Below are 19480 nucleotides of genomic sequence, written 5' to 3'. Positions count from 1 at the left end.
GTGCGCCGGGCGTGGGCCGGGAGAACCGCCCCTGCTCTCAGAAGGCTGCTGATGTCAGTGGAGCGAGGCTTGGATCGTAAAGTGAAAATGCACCTCGGTGACATTTCACTGAACTTTAGAGGCAGCTCCCAAAGAGCGGCATAAACAGGACGGCAGTCGAGCTTGCTGGCGACACGTGGCAACATGGAGCACACGCAGGTCGGGTTGGTTTTTTTCCCCCCCGAGTTGTTAACTGTCCGTCTTTTCTCTCCTTAGCAAAAGAATCCCGAACTGCTATGAAATAACCCTGAAGTTCTCTCGCCGGACTTCCGTGGCCTACATTTCAAATCGGCTCCGTCGCCAGGCTCGATTAGATCTTTGTAGATACACCTATATTGCACGTTGGTTCCCGTAAGTGATTTGTCAAGAGCGATGCAATTGCCCTTAGGACAACTTGTGGCGCTTTTTTAATACACATATGTGTGTGTGTGTGTGTGTGTGTGTGTGTATTTTAGGGTGGAGGTAGGGAATAACCTGAATTTACATATATTTACTTAGGACGCAATCCAGAATCAGACTTCAGTGGGTTGTGGATTGCAGCATGCTTAACTTGCAGCCTGCGCAGTGTATAGGATCCCGGAATTTGGAACGGGTTTGTAGAAGCTCGGCTTAGAAATCCGTAGAAAATGAAAGACAAGATTTATGCGGTCCAGGGGCAGGGTTGCTGAGCATGCTGAATGCGGATGTTTATTTTAGAAGAGCCTTCGCAGATGTGTTTTGGTTTTAAAGCACCGGTTATAAATTGCACCTTTTGTTTTCAGGGTTTGGCTGAGCTCAGCAGTATTTGTTCATATTGTTTTATGTTAACTAGAATTAAATAGAAATTATTAATTCTGTGTATGCAGATAATGATTTGGTCCAATTCCTATGGAGCTTTGGAACCTTTTGAAGGTGAGAGTGCAGGAAAGCACACGTAGGGGAAATAGTACAGGACAAACCGATCGCTTCTGTGTTTTGTAAACATGACAATATGCTGTGATAAATATGCAATGGTAACATGTGAACGTACGTTAAGTTTTTTTTCCTTTGTGGCCTGGCTTGAGACCTCGGGTTGAGAACGATCTCTCCCATCAGAACCAACTTTGCTCAACTAGAGAAAAAGACAAAACAACTAAATTCAGACACGACAGCTCAAAGGTGCTGTTTTAAGACAGACAGGTGCAATTAAGCAACCCAACTTGAAAACAAAAAGTTAATTTTGCACCTTAACTGAATTGTTTAAGGCAGCGTTAGATGACCACAGGCCAAATAAAGAAACATACAAATCACAAGCGCTTTCAAAAAGAATCAAAATGGGACTGACCACAGGCCAAAATAGATCCTCAGTTTAAAATCTGCCTCGCCCCTTTTCAAGTGTGTCTGGCTGTCACTGGAACACCTGAGGTTAACCTAAATTTTGCCTCTCCCTGTTCTTCCGTAGCCTACGTATCCGAAGGATCGCCTCTTCCCAAAGGTATATTTTGAGCAACACGTCAATAAGCTGCTTCCAGTGTTTTTTAAAAATTAGGAATTCAGGCAATTGATATTTTAAAGTAAATTAAGATTTAAAACATGGTCTCCTCTGGGGTGCCCCAGTAATAAGGCCTCATCTTCCTAAAGATGCTTCTCACATGGAAATCCTTTCCGTACAGTGGCTTTTAATTAATTAGGATTTATCTAGCATTCATTGGAATTTTAGATTCAGTGGGCAGTTTGCGAGGAAAAGGTGCGCTCTTACCTGTCCTTCAAGCCAATTACATTTTGGATATGCAACCATGGCAACTGATCACCCAAACTAGAGAGTTCAGTTTTGTTTTTGCGTTATCAAAGAGGCACGCTGAGCGGAGAGGGAGGGGGGAGAATATACACGTCACTGACTCCCGAGCAGCGACCGGTTGTCTCCGCGGAACGTTTTTACGACAGGACCCTAGGGAATAATCTTTCTATCTCAGAAGTGGCACGATGACTCACTTTGTTTGCAAAATGGGTCTTGAGTTGACTGGGAACCTTGTCGTGAACATTGTTAAGGGGAGCAGCCAGAACGATACTCCATAGCAGCACCCTTGCGTGCCACCCTGTCCCCTTCCCCTTTTACATCCATCCTGAAAGACCCCGCAAAGTCACATTAAAAATATAAAAATTTGCACAACCTGCTTCTCTGATAGGCACACTTTCAGGGCTAAAACAACCACCCAGGGGGAAAGCATTGAGTGGGAAAGGTTATGTGCAGAGAGGAGCTGAAGCCATGTGAGGATTCGCGGCGACAGCTGAGGGATGGCTTCACTCTTCTGCGCTTTAGCACCAAAGAAAGGGAGGAAGAAGAACTCAGTCCTAAGTGTCAGGTCTGAATGACATCTTCTGCGAAAGCCCACAATAGGAACCGAGGGGAAAGAAGGACCAGGAAAGGAGGCCAACATGGCAGCCACTCCGATCCTCTTAGGAAAAGCTCTCTCCTTACAAAGGGATGCTCTTCTTTCTTCCCTCTGACCTTGAAACGGAAAGCATTCTCACCTTCGAGATGTTTACAGTTCAGCCCGACTGATTAACACATGTGGGACTTGAACAAGCTGCTAAAGGCAGAATTGTAAAGGGGCGGCGGGAGGTGGAGGGGGGGGGAGAGAGAGAGAAAGAGAGAGAGAAAGAGAAAGAGAGAGAGCTAAATGGACTTTGTCCAAAAAAGACAAGGAGCAGAGCTTGGGAACAGACTGCATCCAGATCTCATGCGGTCATTAAACCCGGGTAGCTGGAAATCAGATGATCTTTCCAGTGACCAGTGGTGAGAAAATCTGGCTTGTTTTCTGCGGACCGATTGTGGGGAACAAAGGTCTTGGTGAGCTTCAAGACAGAAAGGCGAGATTTTGGGGGAAATCACACGGCTGTTGTCACGGCGTCTCTGGATTTGGAATAATTTTTCCACACACACACAAAAGTAGGAAGTGTTGGTGAGTCAGCAGCTGCTCTCCTAGGGGGTTTGTGGCAAGAGATATAGATTGATGGTTGGCCACTGCCTGGCTCTGCACAGGACAGACTTCCATGGCTGACCATGCTGACCCTCTGAGATCTGACGGGATCAGCTAGCCTGGGCCTTCCACGGTAGGGCAGCAGGCATATATCCACCCCTCTAAAGTTTTAGGGGCCCTCAGGTTTTTGCGATTCCTACCAGGGATGCAATATCTCCAACCAAGAGAGCTTGAACTGGTGTCCCGCCTTCTGTAAAAGCCTGCAGAACTATTTCTTTCCAATATGTTCCTCTTCCAGCCCTGCTCAGCAGATGTGGCGGCTCATGTTGACCTATTAGGAAATACAGCAATCAAACGTTCAGTGTCTCTAGGTTGTTTGACTTCATTTTTTTCGCCCTCCGGTTTTGTTTTCCTTGGACGCTACCCTGGTGACTACATCTGTGCAGAAAGCTATCTGCGAGGCCCTCCGATGTGGGGAAGGGCAGTCACAACAAGATTGCATTAACTGATTAGAGTCAAGTTTTACTAGTGGGAGGAATAGTCAGGAATCTCACGCAATCGATTTTTCTTTTTCTTATCGCTTCTTCTCCCCGCCCAAAAAAGACCATTTAGAGAGTAGAAAGGACAGCCGTAAAACTCGGAGATAACAGGGCTATAGTAAAAAAACAAGACAATGCAACTTTGAGAATCTAATCTTTATAAAAAAAATAACTTTGGGGACTTTTTGCTTCTATACACAGGGGAGCTGTAGCTCTAAAGTGACAAATCTAACTGCTTTTCAGGAAATTCTATTATAAGGGCTTTCTTCCAGGGGAAAAGAAAGGTCTTAAGGATACCACCCCATGGAAAAGGGACAGTGCTTTCCTTCGCTGGGAAAGGAAACTCCAGACGGGATTCAACAGTAAGAGAACAAACCGGACTCAAGGACCTTGTAACATTTAGTTAGGCATAATCCTCCAGCATAATCTGCAAACTGCAGTGTTCTTTGGGGACCTAGGGTGACAGCTTTGCCTAGCCAGGCCCTTGGAATTCTGGGTCTTTATAAAACCCTTCCCGTGCTTGGGCCTTGAGTATAATGCAAAGCAACTAGCCCCAGTCTTGTAGGGGTAGTCAACCTGTGGTCCTCCAGATGTCCATGGACTACAATTCCCATGAGCCCCTGCAAACGCTACAATTCCTGCAAAGCAACTAGCAAAGCAAAACGCTGCAAAGCAACTAGCCCCAGTCTTGTAGGGGTAGTCAACCTGTGGTCCTCCAGATGTCCATGGACTACAATTCCCATGAGCCCCTGCAAACGCTGGCAGGGGCTCATGGGAATTGCAGCCCATGAACATCTGGAGGACCACAGGTTGGCTACCGCTGGTCTAGAGATCAGCTATAATACTGGGACTATAATCTCCAGACTCCAGTTTGACAATCCTGTATTATTACAATATTCTGGATTGAGCAGCTTTGAGGATACGTTGGCAAGGATTAAAATAGCAACAAGACAAAATGTTAGAGCTCTGTTGCAGGCTGTATATTGCCTCGTGAACATATGTCTTTCACCACTACAAGGTTTTTCCCCAGCCATTTTTGACGTGCGTTAAATTATTCTTCGTATTGATTTTTCTATGCTTTTCCAGGCTGCTCTTTTTAACTGTTGATTTGGGGTTTTTTTTCTTTTTAAATCACAGTTTACGATGAGTTATACAGCAAGCTGGGCGCTTTCAAGAAGAAAGGCAATGAATAGCTTGTAGGCATGGGTTTTAAAGAAATCAGTAATGGCTTTTTTTCCCCCTCGCTGATATTATCACATGCAACAGAAGAAGACGAAGTATAGCCATGGATTAACACTGCGTTACCCACAGCGAGAATCTAAATCCTCAGGGCAACGTGGCCCTCTGGAACAGCACCCTCCCCCACCCAGGGAGTCCTGCCCGCTTTACATGATGTGTCCCTCTCCACCCCCTGCTCCCTTGCTGTGTTTTATGCCATCTTATATGCCTGTTCCAAGGAATTATTGCTGCCTTTAGTTAAAAAAAGGAATTAAAGGGCGATATTTAGTGTGTCAACTAGGACATTTTTGTCTTAATGAAAAGTACATCACAAATTTTGTGTGTGTGGGGGGGCGCTTTTGGAATAAAAGGGCTGTCTTGAGATTTAGGACTGAATGACATCGCAAGCCACGTCATTTAGAATCAATTAAAAATGTTTCCGTTGAGGGTCAAATGAGAACGAAGACATACCCTATGTGTCTTTTAGAATGAAGCCAATCTTAGTACAATGGAATTTACTTCCATCAAGTGTGAATAGGATTGCAGTGCTAATTTCACATGTAGATTTGATCTCAGCTGGGAGCCAGACAAGAGGGAAATGGATTCCTGCATCATCTTGCCTGCCAGGAAGCATGAAATTGAGCAGAATAATGATCAAAGGGCATAACCACACACAGAAATAAAAATCATAAGGTGGGCATAAAAGATGGCTATACTTTGGTCCAAAGAAAGCCTAAAACTAATATGCAGACGGAGCAGAGGTCAGTTTTCTTCATAATTTGAAAAATAAATAAGAGCCAACACTGAAGGCTGACAGGTGGGGTCAGCAGCTACTGGATCTTCCGCCCTTAGGAAAGTCTCAAATGTCCACGCAATAGGGGAAATTGCGATCAAACCTATTACTACTAAAAACCAAGCGATTAGGCAAAGCCTTAATTGGGGAGCGGCACAGAACCAAAACGATACGTTCAAATAATTTTAACATATGCTACCACTGCCCCAAAACAGAAATAACAGGAGAATAAATGAATATAATAACCAGAATGGCCTATAAATGGCCTTCTGCTATTACCACTGTCAGGGAAAGCAAAGTGTCCATCCTCTTTTACGTTTGTTTAACTTTTATTAATGCTCGCTGGCTATGTCCTTCCTTTCCCTTACACCCATAAATATCGTTCCGAGTTGTTTTTAATGGTCCGCTTCTAGCCGGAGGGTTGTTTTATGGATATCATTTTCGGATGCGGAGCGTTATTTTCTGCTGTGTTGACACCACTGGCTTCAGTGGCTTGTTTGAGCATTGATGCTCCTTGCATTTTTATGGGATTTTTTTTTTTTTGCTCCAAAAGTCTCCGAAGAGGCAGCATACCAACGTTGTAAATAAACATTAGAGGCAGAAGAAATCAGCCAACAGGCCACTACAGGCTGGAAGATTGCCTTAGTATTACACACTACTGTAGCTGGGCCAACCACATGGCAACAGAGAGATGTGAGTCTGTCTGTAGCAGATGAAAAAAGCAAGAATCCAGTAGCACCTTAAAGACTAATAAAAATTGTGGTGATGCACAGAAGCGAGCGGTGACCCAGGAAAGCTCCGACCCTGCCACAAATTTTGTTCCACGGGGCTGATGAATTTACAGGAAAGGCTGCCAAATGTTGAAAAACGGCTCACAAAAGCTCATCCCCTGCCACCAATCTGGTTAGTCTTCAGTGTGCCACTTAGGTCACCAGAGGGAGATGTGGGAGGAGAGTTGATGAGGTACGCATTGGGACCTGGGACCTTTATCAGCATTGGGGGATTTAAAACTTCAGCACGCCGGATGAAGTTATCCTAGCTTCTGCTAGGATAAATGGCGCCTTGCCATGCCGTGCGTGCCCCTTTTTAATTTGGTCGCTTGCAAGAGAGTTATTTATTCCTTTAAAATCTTTATTAGCCATTGCTTTTCCTTACGGATCAGCACCAGGCGACTTACAAACATCGATACAAACACATCCGATAAAAATACATTAAAAACGCAAAGCCAGAATTTAAAGTCACTACTCAGGTCTGTTACTAACCTTAACCCAATTTGCTTCTGCTTGCCGGCTCATAGCATGATGTGGAACATATGAAGCTGCCTTATACGGAATCATCCATCACAGAATCGCCTACTCAGGTTAGTGGTGGTTCTCCAAGGTCTCCGGCCGAGGTCTTTTGCAGCAGGGGCAGCCGAACCTTTAACTGGAGATATTGTGTTATTAATTACATTTATATAACACCTTCCCCAGAGGCTCAGGGTGGGTTCACGTGGAACATAGGCACAGGAACAATAACTGATCATAGAACAATGGAACAATAAATAGTAAACAGTAAGAACAATAAATTCAAAACTGGTACGTACGCATGGGGCCTTGTGCAAATCTAGCAGATGATCCACCTCTTAGCTGCAGCCACTCCCAAATATCGTGGGGCTGCCACTGAAAAGGCCCCGCTCATGTACCCACCCAATGAGCCTTGATAGGACAGTCTGGAGGGCCTCTCCCTAGGATTTTAATTATTGGGCAGGAATGTATGGGAAGACCAGTGCTTCCAAGATGGCGCTCCTAAAGCACGGAGTGTTTTAAAGATCAAGGCCAGATCCAACCAAATTGAGCTCAGATCCAAAGGTTGCCGTAATCCCCCACCAGCAGTCTAGCTCCAGCATTCAGCATCTTCTGAACAGTCTTCAAGGGTAGCCCCATAGAGAGTTGGAAGAGGTCCTACAAGCCATCTAGTCCAAGCCCCCGCTCCGTGCTGTTCAAATGAGGTTATTCTGGATTTATAATGTGTTTATTATCATTGCAAACCGCCCTGAGCCGCAAGGGAAGGCGGCATACAAGTATAATAAATAAATAAATGCGAGATCCAGGAGAAAGACCCGCCCCCCGGGACGCACCGCCCGCTTTTCCCGCCAAAACCCGGGGGAGTGGGCGGAGCTTCCCTTCTGCTCCTCCCCCCTCCCTCTCGAAACGCACCAACGGCCCGGCCAACGGTAGTACTACTACGAGCCCTCCGCTCCTCCGATTGGCTAGCGGCGCCCCTCCCACGTGACCGGCGGCACGCGCTTCGCCTCGCCTCTTCCCGCCTCGCCGGGCGGTTGCGACGGTTGCTCTAGCCCCTCCCCCCCGCGCCATGTCCTCATAACGGGTTGTCGGTTTCCAAGGGAACGTGAGAACGGGGGGGGGGAAGGGACGCGTTCCCGAGCGAGACGGTTATGACTGAGTTAAATGGAGGGGTTGAAGCCTCTCGGTGGGAAAAGGAGTGAGTTGGAGGAGGAACGGGGGGGGGGGGGGAAGAACCTAGCGCCGGTGCGCATGCGCGCGGCGGGGCTCGCGCGCTGGAACCCACCCCCCCTCTCCCCGGACCCGGGAAGAGAGAGCGGGAGAGCCAGCGCGAGAGAGAGCACGCACGCGCATGCGCGCGAGCAACATTTCTCTCCCCCCCCCTCCTCTCCAATCCCCCAAATCCTGATCCTTATGGGCTTGCAGTTGCTCTTTGCAGTAGCAGAGCGGAGCGCCTGCCTGCCAGCTGGGATCTCTGGCGAGCAGGTACGAGCTTCCCTTATTTATATATCTATATATCTATTTGCACGCGCCGGCCTCCCTGCTTCCCTCCCCAGCCCCTTCCTGGATTTTCCATCCACCTCCACCCCGGCCTCCGCAAGGCACACGTGCTCACCTGCAATGGGAGGCGCTGCTGGGGGGGTCCCCTATTGGTCTATAAAGCTGCTGTAGGAGAGAATGGGGGGGGGAATAGGTGTATATTATCCACATAAGGGCATCTTAGCAGCGCCCTCCCTGGCTCTTTTCCATCCCCCCCCCGTGGGGGCAGTTGAGCAAAGGGATGCCCCCCCTTTGGTTAGAATCAGGAGGTCCAGGAGGATGCCAAGAAGAAGGGGCAGAGGAGAAGGAGCTGTCCTGTGCTGAAGAACGGAGCATGCTTCTCACCCACCCCCCAAAAAGCTGTCCTCTCCATTATATGGGAGGGAGGGGGTGCTGTTTGTGGTAAGAGCTGTCTCGGGCTCCTTTCTGCCTCCCAAGAGGGAGGCCGATAGATTTTTTTTATATATAAAGAGGGGGATGTACAAGGGGTTTAGAAGCGGGGATTCCCTGTCGTCGCTCTCTGGAGATATGGGATGGTTTGGGGGCAAGGAAGCCCCTTCCGTTGTAAAACTGCAGAGGGAAAGATCAGGGTAATGGATTTCTCACCTTCCTGTCGGGGTGGTTTTGGGAGGGAGGGTTGGCAGAGGGCAAAGCCAGCCTCCCTCGTCGTAGTAATGATGAACCCTGGCGGGGGTCTGTAGTGTTCCTCTGACTTTGCCTCTGAAAAGGAGTGTTTGGTGCCCCCTCCATGTTAATCTCTCATATCAGATTGCAGATTTGGCCCCAGCAGGGAATAAGGGGAGCCTGTACGTTACAGACTTGCCCGGTGAGAGAGGATTACCCCTCAGCAACGTCTGCTGGGTAAGGCATCCCCTCATTGCATGTAAGAGGCTTTAGCAGGTTCCTTCTGCAACCCCTTACATTTCCCTCCTCCCACAAAAAAGAATTTTGCTGGCTTGGCTACTGGGTTACTTCTCTGCTTTGTCACTGTAAAAGATATGCACATTGGTGTGGGTCAGGTCAAGTGTGGAGTTAAATCTCTGTTGATTTTCCTAGAAGTACATGTGGGAAGCATCCCCATGATCATAAATATTATGCTTCTCTCTTTAAAAAATCTGTGTGGGTTGCATCTCCAAGCTTGGGTGCTTTCACAGCTGGGCGATGGGCAAAACCCTTTGTGCTTAAGAAGACCCGGGTGTCTTTTTGAGAAGCCGATGCTTGAAAGGTTGACAGAAGGCTTCTAAGCCTTGGTCGTACTCTCCTCATTGGTCACCGGTAGTGCGAAAGAGGCAATATTATACCTATATAATATTATGTAGTGTTTGGAAGGGTGCACCTGGGCGGGAGTTTAATAATGCTGTTTTCTCAAAACAGTGCATTATCTACATCTGTCAAATTGGGAAGAGTAGCTTCATCGATGTCTTGATTTTCGGGGGGGGGGGAGAGTTTCATGATGAAGCAACTCTTTTCGTAAAATACATGACTCAGGTTATTTCTGCACTATCAGCCTCCTGTGTCGTGGTCGTATAGGGCTCCACACTCAACAAGTTGCACTCTTGTTTTATTCGCAGACCCCTCCAAAGCGAGAGGGAGCCTAATTCCCTTTGCATCTCCTTGGAGGACCCCCCCCCACTTCCCCCCTGAGCTGGCTTTTAAATCACACCTTCGTTTGTAATGCCACAAAGAATTAAACTTATGTCAGCTGTGGAACGGCGTATTTGGCCTACATTAGTGTGACTCTTTGCCAGCTTTCAAAGGCCAGCATTTACACAGACTGACTTCCTTACTATTGGGAGAAATAAATCTGACTCCTCATTTCTCTAGCTTCTGTAGTACAGACTGACTTAGAAAACTGCTAGTGATCCGGCAGCAGGCAGAGCTGGAAAAAGTACAGAAGAGGGCAGCCAAGACAATTAGGGTGCTGGAGCACCTTCCCTATTAGGAAAGTCTGAAAAATCTGGCATGTCTCAGCTTAAAAAAGAGATAACTGAGGAGAGAGAGTAGGTTTATAAAATAGGTTTATAAAATCCTGCACAAGGCGGAAAGTGCTGACAAAGAGTACTTTCCCCCCCTCTCACAAGACACTAGAACTCGGCATCCCATGGAGCTGATGGACAGTAGATTCGGGACACACGTAAGGAAATGCTTATTTACACAGTGAGTCATTACAATGTGGAATTTACTGACAGAGGATGTAGTGATGGCCACGGGCATAGACTGCTTTAGAAAGGATTAGACAGGACAAATCCATCGGTGACTAAAAGGAACCTCCACATTTAGGGGCAGTCCAATTGCTAGGAAGCAGTCTATGGGGATGGTATCAGCCTCTCTGCCCTGTTGTTGGCCCTTCAGAGGAACTGGTTGGCCAGTGGGTGAGACAAGAGGCTAAATTGTCTCTGTTCCCACAGGGCTCTTCTGATGCTCTTTGAGCAGTCCTAAGAATAGTTCTTGTTTTTTACTTAGCTGTACTTCTGCTTATGACAGTTCTGTAAACCAGATTTCCCCTTATTGCATCCTTCCTCTCATGTGAATGCCACTTTGGTTTGTGTGTCTGCCTTGCAGTTTGTTGTTGCACAAACTGCCGTCCTTTGGACGTGCAGAAAAGTACAGAAAATTTACCTGCTCGTACCTGTGTGTCAGACGGTGTCCAAGATAATAAATGTGGCAGGTAACTCTCTAAGCGAGTGTCTAACAGCAGAAATTACTGTAGATCTGTCTTGGAAGAGTCATTATAGTTTGATCTTGTCAGCAGTTTGTTTTGCTTATTTTATCACACAAGTAACTTTGAGAAGGGCTTTCATCTGCTTTCAGCTCTGTGGGTACAGGATGGATTGCTCTGGGAAGAATTGCATATTAACTGACCCTTGAGCCCATCTAGATTGTGAAGTCGTAGGTTCTTTCCCTCTACATTTTAAAAGAGAGAGTGTGTGCATGTGCGCATGTTAGCGAGTTGCAGCCAAGTTAGGGTCACTCCCATAGGTTTTCAAGGCAAGAAATTAACCAAGGTAGTTTGCCAGTGATGGTCTCTGCATAGAGACCCTGACATTCTTTGGGGGTCTGCCAAACAAATATTCACCGTTCTTGGCTTCCAGATGATGTCTTCCCTATTAGTATCTTCCCAATTGCTAACAAGGTCACATGAGACATTGGCCTTTCACCCTTTTGCACTGGTCAGCTTGCGTTTTTAATCACAGAAAAGTCTGGCTTCCCCTGCATTCTTTTCTGGTGGCTTTAACAGCCCAGTTTACCCGGGTGCAGAAATAGAGAGAGCATTCAACCACAGGGTTGTATTACAAAAATACCAATGCTGTACGTTTTTACTCGGAACTGAATCCATTAACACCAAGGGGGACTTCCAAGGAACAACCTGATCCCTTAAATCAGGGGTAGTCAAACTGCGGCCCTCCAGATGTCCGTGGACTACAATTCCCAGGGGCCCCTGCCAGCAAAAGCTGGCAGGGGCCCCTGGGAATTGTAGTCCACGGACATCTGGAGGGCCGCAGTTTGACTACCCCTGCCTTAAATGGTTCCTTGGAAGTCTGTCTGATTGATTTCACTTTAGTTCTTTCCAAATAACTATCTGCGGGGCTGTAGCAAAAAGAATAAAACATAAAAACGAAACACTCTTTGGGCTTTTCCTTGTTCCGTTCTGACTTGACTCATGATTAATGCATAAGCCCTTTACCGAGGCTTACTTTTCCCTCTAAGGACGCTTCTAAGGCCAAAGTTACCAGCCTTTCCAGACTTGGCACCCACCAAACGTGCGGCCCATTGATCTGCAAACTTGCAACATCTGAGCCCTGAGACAGGAAAAGAGGGAGCCAGAACGACACTGTGGCTGGTTTCAGGACCATGGGCAGCAGACAGAGACTGGAGACAGGCTATGTAAGCTGGTCACCAGGAGGTATACCACAGTGAGGAAGGAGAAGAAGAGTTGGTTCTTCTATGCCGCTTTTCTCTACCTGAAGGAGTCTCAAAGCGGCTTCCCTTTCCTCTCCCCACAACAGGCACCCTGTGAGGGAGGTGAGGCTGATAGAGCCCTGATATTCCTGCTCGGTCAGAGCAGTTTTTCTCAGTGCTGTGGCGAGCCCAAGGTCACGCAGCTTGGCTGCATGTGGAGGAGCGCAGATTCAAACCTGGCTTGCCGGATTAGAAGTCCGCACTCCTAGCCACTACACCAAGCCTAGGGACAGAGCTGTAGAGGAATCTTTTCCACCACCAAGGACCTTCCTTTGCTCCTTTCAGCGTAGGAAGCACGGTGCACTTGCTCTGTGCAGCCACACTGTCTCTCCAGAACAGCAGCTGAATAAATAGCAGCTTCGTATGGCCTCCTGACCCATCTAAAGGTCCTGCCACCTGGCTTGAGGATCACCTGTTCCTAGGTGGTCAGATGTTCTTAGGAAGCAGTTGGCAAGATTAATGCTGACGGCCTGCAATACTCCGCAGAACTGGAGGGGTTTTTTTTTGTCAAGCCCAACTTTGAGCATCCTTGAAATTGTGGCAGGAACTTCTCCAACCATATGTCCCTTACATATGGACCCCTCGAAGGGGTTTGTTTCCCTAATTACGGGTGTGAGAGTTGTTTCTGAACATATAATTTCCAGACCGTTCTGACTCAACAGCCCGACCTTCGGCTCCTTATTCACAGCCCGCAAATCCAGTCCATGGAGGGGGTGTGTATGTGAGGGCCGCTTCACGTGCTAAGAAATTACGGGGTACATTGTGTGCGCCGGCTAACCCTTTAATACACGAGGCAGCCCCAACCCCGCGGGTGAGGGACCCTGCTGTCATAACCCCACTCTCCTTCTGGGCTTGTACGTTGCAGGCTGCTGGTACCAAATGCTAGGCAGTACTCAAAGTAAGGTTGGAGCAAGTTTGCGTCAGTTGCTAAGTGACTGGGTAACAAGTACTCGGCCTGCATCGGCTTCCTGCGATCCAGGCATGCATATGCAATGCAGGCATGCTCCCTACAAGGGCAGAGAGATGAGGATGACCACGAATGCAATCATTTGGATGCAGTAGCATCTCTTTCTCTCTCTGTCTCTAGCTCTGTCTCTCTGTCACTCTCTCTCTCTCTCTGGCAGCGCTACCTGTCCTAGGATGCCCGCCCACGCAGCTAGATGACCTCATCAGCCATCTTGAACCCTCTCCCCATGCTCCCTGGCAAGACCGAGCCGGTGGCATCCAAGTGACAATAATGTGATCACGGGTGGGAGCCTGAGCAGTCTGGCCGTGTCGCAGCAGAAATGCTCGTCCGTCGGGGTGGTAGAGGCGTACGTGAGAATCGCAAAGGAGAAATTCTTAAAAATTGCTCCCCCCCCTGGCAATAAAGGCCGGCCAAAAGTCGGGGGTCCGCGAGCATCTCGCTCTGGCCTGGATGATCTCGTCAGATCTCGGACCCCCTGATTAGTATTTGGGTGGGAGATCGCCAAGGAAATCCAAGGTGGCAATGCCAGGCCACTTCTGAACTTTTTTGCCTTGAAAACCGCATTGGGGGTCACTATAAGATGACCAGAACGTGATCATTCTTTAAACATACACATGCCTGCATCTTGCCTGATGTTCTAAGACATTAACTGATGTGTGAAAATTAGTCCTTTAGTTCTGTTAGGGCTATTGGCCTAGTAATATTCTCGAAAACAGTGAGACTAAACTGTCTTTCAACTTCTGCACTGCTGTAAGTAACTGTTCCAAAATGTGTTGGACTGTAGGGTAGATAAGGGGTAGTCAACCAGCGGTCCTCCAGATGTTCATGGACTACAATTCCCATGAGCCCCTGCCAGCATTTGGAGTAGATGATCCCAGATATCTCCTGTTCGACCTTGGTGTTCAACAGCTTGTGGGATTGTAAGGGAAATTGCCTTCCTGTGCTCTCTCAGAATGATTCTTATTTCTTCCAGGGTGGGGAGATTGTTTTTGTTAACACCACTCAACTCATGTAGCCATGTGACCTCAACATCTCTTCTGCCTAACGCATTATCACCGAAAACGATAAATGTATCCCATTTCCCCGAAGTTCTGGCGATGTAAAGGGAGAACTACCCCTTTTTTTCTGTCTCTCCCGCTTAGATGTCTTGTAAAGCCCTTGGAACGGCAACAACAAAACACCTTTCTTCCACAAATACGCCGGCCCACGGACAGAGAGAACCTCTAGTGCATTCCATCAGAGGAATCAAAGCTTTCCCGAAAACCGTCTGCCAAACACAGGTGAGAGAGAGCCTCTTTCAAAACAATGCCAGGGCCAGGATGCAGAGTTGGGGTTGACAGTGTGTGGGGATGGAGGAGAGAGATTGCCGATTCTTTCTCTAAAATGCCTCGTGTAGACAGTAGGGGCTGGGAGGGGCACATGGTCTGCGTGAAACTGGAAACAAGGTTAGTTGTCTACTAGAAACAAGAATGGGCTTGCCAAAATTTGTGCTACTTTGCTAACGACTCCTCCCCCCGCTTTGGGTCAGTTTTCGGAAGTTGACTGGTATCATAACGGCATTGCAAGAACCGGGGGTGCATGTTCAATGTTTGTGGGAAGGAAGGGGGGGGAGGAGAAATCTCCTGAAATGTAGGCTATAAACTTTGAGCATGTGATACTCATTCCTTCTCCGTTACCAACTAACATCCTTTTTTTTTTTTTTTTGCACGTTTATTTTCTTTTCTCCCCCAGCAAATTAACATGTCCTGATCAGCAAATGCAAAATGCAGGTTTGCTTTTTTCCCCCTAGTACAAATGTGCAAAGATTTGAGGTGGATGTGCTTTGCTCGTGCACAATCCATGCATCATCCCCCCCCCCCAAAAAAAAAAGATTCTCTGATGTTTTTGTTTCCTGTGGGGGAAACAAAACGAGCCCTCGCGGATCGTTTTGTTGAGAGATATTTTTTGACGGAAGTGGAACAGCGAGTGGGATGCAGATGTGCAGTTTGTGTTTGTGTGAAAGGTTCTTTCTTTTAGACTTCCCAAAAGGGCAAGCAGTGCTTAGAGTCATAATCTGTGGCCTTATTGCATTCTCATTGGGGCACATGGAAGTGGTGGGGGGGAGAGTAAGGGAAGGCCTGGGGAATGCCATAGTTCGCTTAAGACCTTCTGACATGCTCCTGTGGGCAAAAGAGGTTCTGGAACGGCGACGGAGTGGGCCTTCCTTCCAAAGCAGGACATTCTGTCTTAATCAGGTACATTCCGGAATCTTGTTATTACGTTGGGGCGGAGCTCTTGAGCATGTGAGCATTGTGGCCCTGAGCATGCTCAGATTTCTTCTGACTTCTCCAGTGACCTATCTCAGGTTCCCAGTTGAGAATTAGCAAGCCACGTTGGAGTAAGCCCCTTTCCCGATTGAAAACTTGGGTCTGCTAAAGTCCCATAAAAGTGTGTTAATGCCCAACTGTCGCGTTCTGTTTTCTTTGGATAGGGATGTTTGTAGTGATCATTTTTGGGAAACTCGCTAGCTACTTGTCTGATGCGTGTTACGCATCTGCTGAGACTGGGGTGGGGGGGGGGCTCTGCTGTGTCTCAAGGCAGATGCCTTTCACATTACCTACCAGCTGGTTCTCTTCTGTACTGTCGATGCCAGGAATCGAACCGGGGGGGGGGGGCATTCTGCATGCAAGGCAGATAGTGCATTATTCATGTATTATCCATTCTTGTGCTACCTTCTGCAGGCACTTAATATCTAAACCTTTTATAGGTGGGACCGTATGTAAATAATGCTGCAAGTGTTGTAATGCGAATGTGTAATCGACTGGCCAGGCCCCAACACTTTGTTAACTGTTTGCGGTCCCCTCCATGACGGTTCATTTGAGGTCGCCTAAGAGCCCATAGTGGCTAAATGTAATACATTCTTCTTAGACTTCCCTTAGAGCTGGATGACCTATATTAATTCAGAAGAAGAGCTGGGCTTTTTATACCCTGTTTTCACAACCCAAAGTGGTTTACAAACACCTTTTCCTTCCCCTCCCAACCACAAACATCCTGTGAGGCAGGTAGGGTGCAGAGAGCAGTGTTGCAACTTCCTATTTCTTGTTGACATGACCCGGTGCTGGCTATCACTCTGCATACGATCCCATCGGATTGGTCTGGTCCTTCTTGGGTGCATTTCGGTGATCGAGCATTATTGGGAAACACTCAACTTCACTTGGGTTATATTTGTGTCCGGTGACCTCTAAGTCACCTGCCGATCTGTCCTATTTCAGAGCCGCCCTTTGCTCTCTTGGGCCTTGACTAGTGGCCATCTGCCCGTTGAGGGATGACTTTGTGCCAGCAAATGGTCGGAGTCAGGAGAATTTGGGGATTTTTCTTTCACACAGTGCAAAAAATAGGATGGGAAAGCAGCCCTGCACAAGTGCTAACCTTCCCCCTACCAGTGCACTTTGGCTGCAATATTTCAAAACAGCGGCGCAGGGGAAGACCCAAAAGTAGGACAAACAGGAGAACATCACACGGGTGCTTCCGGAAACAGTGCCGCTGTAAGGAAGCCAAAGCATGTTTGGAAATGAACCTGTCTCTCCTCTCCCTCTTCTCTTTCTGTTTGTCCTCCGTTTGGAGGCTGAGGAAGAGCTCTGTCATACTCAAAAGCTGACTTTTATGAATTGGACTTGGGGCCTTTTTCGACGCTGAGGCTCTCCCTCTGGAAAAGCTGGCGGATGACGGCGGGCCCTCTGTGTGACCTGATCACAGCCACCCTAATTCCAGTGCCAGAGGGGTTCTGTTTGGGCTAGCATCCTTTAAGCCACGCCGTTCCCAACCTGGCGTACAAACATCTGGCTGCTTGCTTGTGCTCAGCAGAAGCAAAGATATAACATCAGCCCCACTAGGCAGGAGCCGACGGGGCCTTTAAAACCTTTAATTATACACCGCGGCCTGTTCTCCCAGGGCCTCAAGCTGCCTTGCCATCAATTGACACGCCGCAGCCGTTCCGAACCGTTCGTAGCGACGTGATCGTTCGTTTGACGGATCAGCCTCTGCCTAGCGAGCAGCAGCTGCCCTTTCATTAAAGGCTATGTTTGAAATACTTCCACCCGGCATACTTGGACTTGAAACGTCTTGTTCTTTTACCGCTGGAAGGGCCGGAGAGACCGAGATGCTTTCAAGGAAGTTGTTAGCGCAGCCACAGGCTTCTCCTCTCCCCCCCTGTGCCCTTCCGTAGCCGCACTTAAAATTCGGGCAGGCGGTTGGTTGCTGAGTTTGCATGCGGTGGTAGCCCATGTGGGTGGGATGGTAGGGGCCCAAAGGCTTAGCCTCGTAGTACCAAACCGAAGCTTGGCTTTGCACCTCAATTGCGCCATTCAAAAAGAATGCACATTGCAGGGTACGCCCAACTTTGCAGGGCTGGCGTGCTAGCTCGGTGTAGCGGTTAAAAGTGGCAGCAGGAGCCAGCGTGATGTTGTGGTTAACAGCGGCGGTGTTTCTAATCTGGCGAGCCGGGTTGGAGTCCCCACTCCTCCACGTGCAGCCAGCTGGGTGATCTTGGGCTCGTCACAACCCTGATCGTGCTGTTCTCCCAGAGCAGTCCTGTCAGGGCTTTCTGTTATTTCTAATATGGTGAGCCAGGTTTGATTCCCCGCTCCTCCTCCACATGCAGCCAGCTGGGTGACCTTGTGCTCAACACGGCGCTGATAAAGCTGCTTTGAAGGAGCAGTAATCTCAGCCTTATTGTTTTTCATTATATATGTCTCCCCCCCCAAGCTATTTAGCCGTCTTGTATTGCCTGCTCCAAGGCTGGTTTTTCCATGTAGCATGTGCCATGGGCCCTGCACTTGTGGTGCCTTTTCCCCCCTTCCCCATGAATCAGGATCATAGCTTCTCTCCCTCCCCCCCTTTCCCCTCTTTAAGGACACTCAGAGAGACCCCTTTCCACTGTGGGGGTCCCTTCTGTGTCCTGTCTGGCTGCTCCTGCTGCAGTGGTACTCTTCTAGGGCCCCCACTGGCTCTGGTGCGAAGGGCCCCGCAAATCCTTCAACCACTCCTGGCCTGTTCATGCATTTCTCCATGCCCCCTGCATAGGGGGAATTTGCGGGATCAACGCACAAGGAATTGTTCCTGTCAGGGCAAGGTATGTGAAATCGTTCCTGAGCTCCTCAGAAAGTCCTTTTTGAGTTACTGCTTCATGCATTAGTGCAAGAAGTCCTCAAACGTTTCCCTAAAAATGTTGCCTTTGTGGCCCCCCCCCTTTTTTTGGGGTGAGGAACAAAAGCTTCCCGTTTCTCCCAAAGGGTCGTTGACTTGGAGTTTGACGTTGGCCTGCCAGCGCGCGTGTAAGCGTCTTGCCTTCCAGAGGGACCCGTTCTTTAATAACTGTGATCACGGCTCCAATCTCCAAGGTAATGCATCTCGTAGAATGTGACTCTTTGGTACAGTTTCTCCAGCGGGGAGATCAAAGTGTACTAATAATAGGCTAAAAACAGGAGCAGTTAATCAGATTATTCTGGAATTCATCTGAGAACTGAATGCAAATCGTGTCGGCTTAGCAAGGCAATCTGGGGTTTGTAGCAGGGGGAATTAAGACAGGAAATCGTTGGGCCGGGGGTCCGTCGGATGCAGTGCTTCCACGGGGTCACAGGTGGAACGCAAAGGAATTCGCTGTCGGTCGTCCCTGCGTTTCGTCGTCTGAGGTATACGGCTTCTAAGCCACGCTTTCTCAACTGGGGTTTCTTGACAGCCCTGGAATGGTTCCTGGGATTGGTGGGAGTTAATTACATTTTTGCACTTTTAAAATTATTAAATACTTATCAGATGATATGACCATGTATGCTCATATCGACCTGCCCCTCCCTCCTTCCCAAAATGGCCAACGATGAGCCGTTAAGTGCCTCGGTACAAGTGCATTTCAAAAGCCACCCAAAGGAAGAAGAGTTGGTTCTTATATGCCGCTTTTCTCTACCTGAAGGAGTCTCAAAGCGGCTTACATTCGCTGTTCCTTTCCTTTCCCCACAACAGACACCCTGTGAGGGAGGGGAGGCTGAGAGCGCTCTGAGATTACTGAAGAAGAAGAGTTGGGTCTTATATGCTGCTTTTCTCTACCCAAAGGAGTCTCAAAGCGGCTTCCAATCCCCTTCCCTTTCCTCTCCCCACAACAGACACCCTGTGGGGTGGGTGAGGCTGAGAGGGCCCTGAGATTACTGCTCAGTCAGCACAGCTTTATC

The 19480-nt window shown here is 48.2% G+C and overlaps 1 protein-coding gene across 4 annotated transcripts in view; it reads left to right on the top strand.

Moving 5' to 3' along the window:
• Positions 1 to 19480, top strand: part of TMEM266 (transmembrane protein 266) — a 57287-nt gene that overhangs the window by 1372 nt on the left and 36435 nt on the right. The window contains exons 1-3 of one of the 4 annotated variants that reach the window (XM_077317267.1): positions 7877 to 8012; positions 8240 to 8299; positions 14423 to 14560. The gene's annotated coding sequence lies outside the window, so the exon portion shown is untranslated. Of the gene's footprint in view, positions 1 to 255; positions 391 to 7876; positions 8013 to 8039; positions 8300 to 8625; positions 8756 to 14422; positions 14561 to 19480 lie in introns of those variants that run through there. The other 3 variants (XM_077317266.1, XM_077317265.1, XM_077317268.1) reach the window with 3 other exon arrangements.

Source organism: Paroedura picta, chromosome 18 (genome assembly GCF_049243985.1).
Source record: "Paroedura picta isolate Pp20150507F chromosome 18, Ppicta_v3.0, whole genome shotgun sequence".
NCBI classification, from domain to species: domain Eukaryota; kingdom Metazoa; phylum Chordata; class Lepidosauria; order Squamata; family Gekkonidae; genus Paroedura; species Paroedura picta.
The sequence above is the reverse complement of the archived record's forward strand: the minus strand, read 5'-3'. Positions and strand labels throughout refer to the sequence as shown.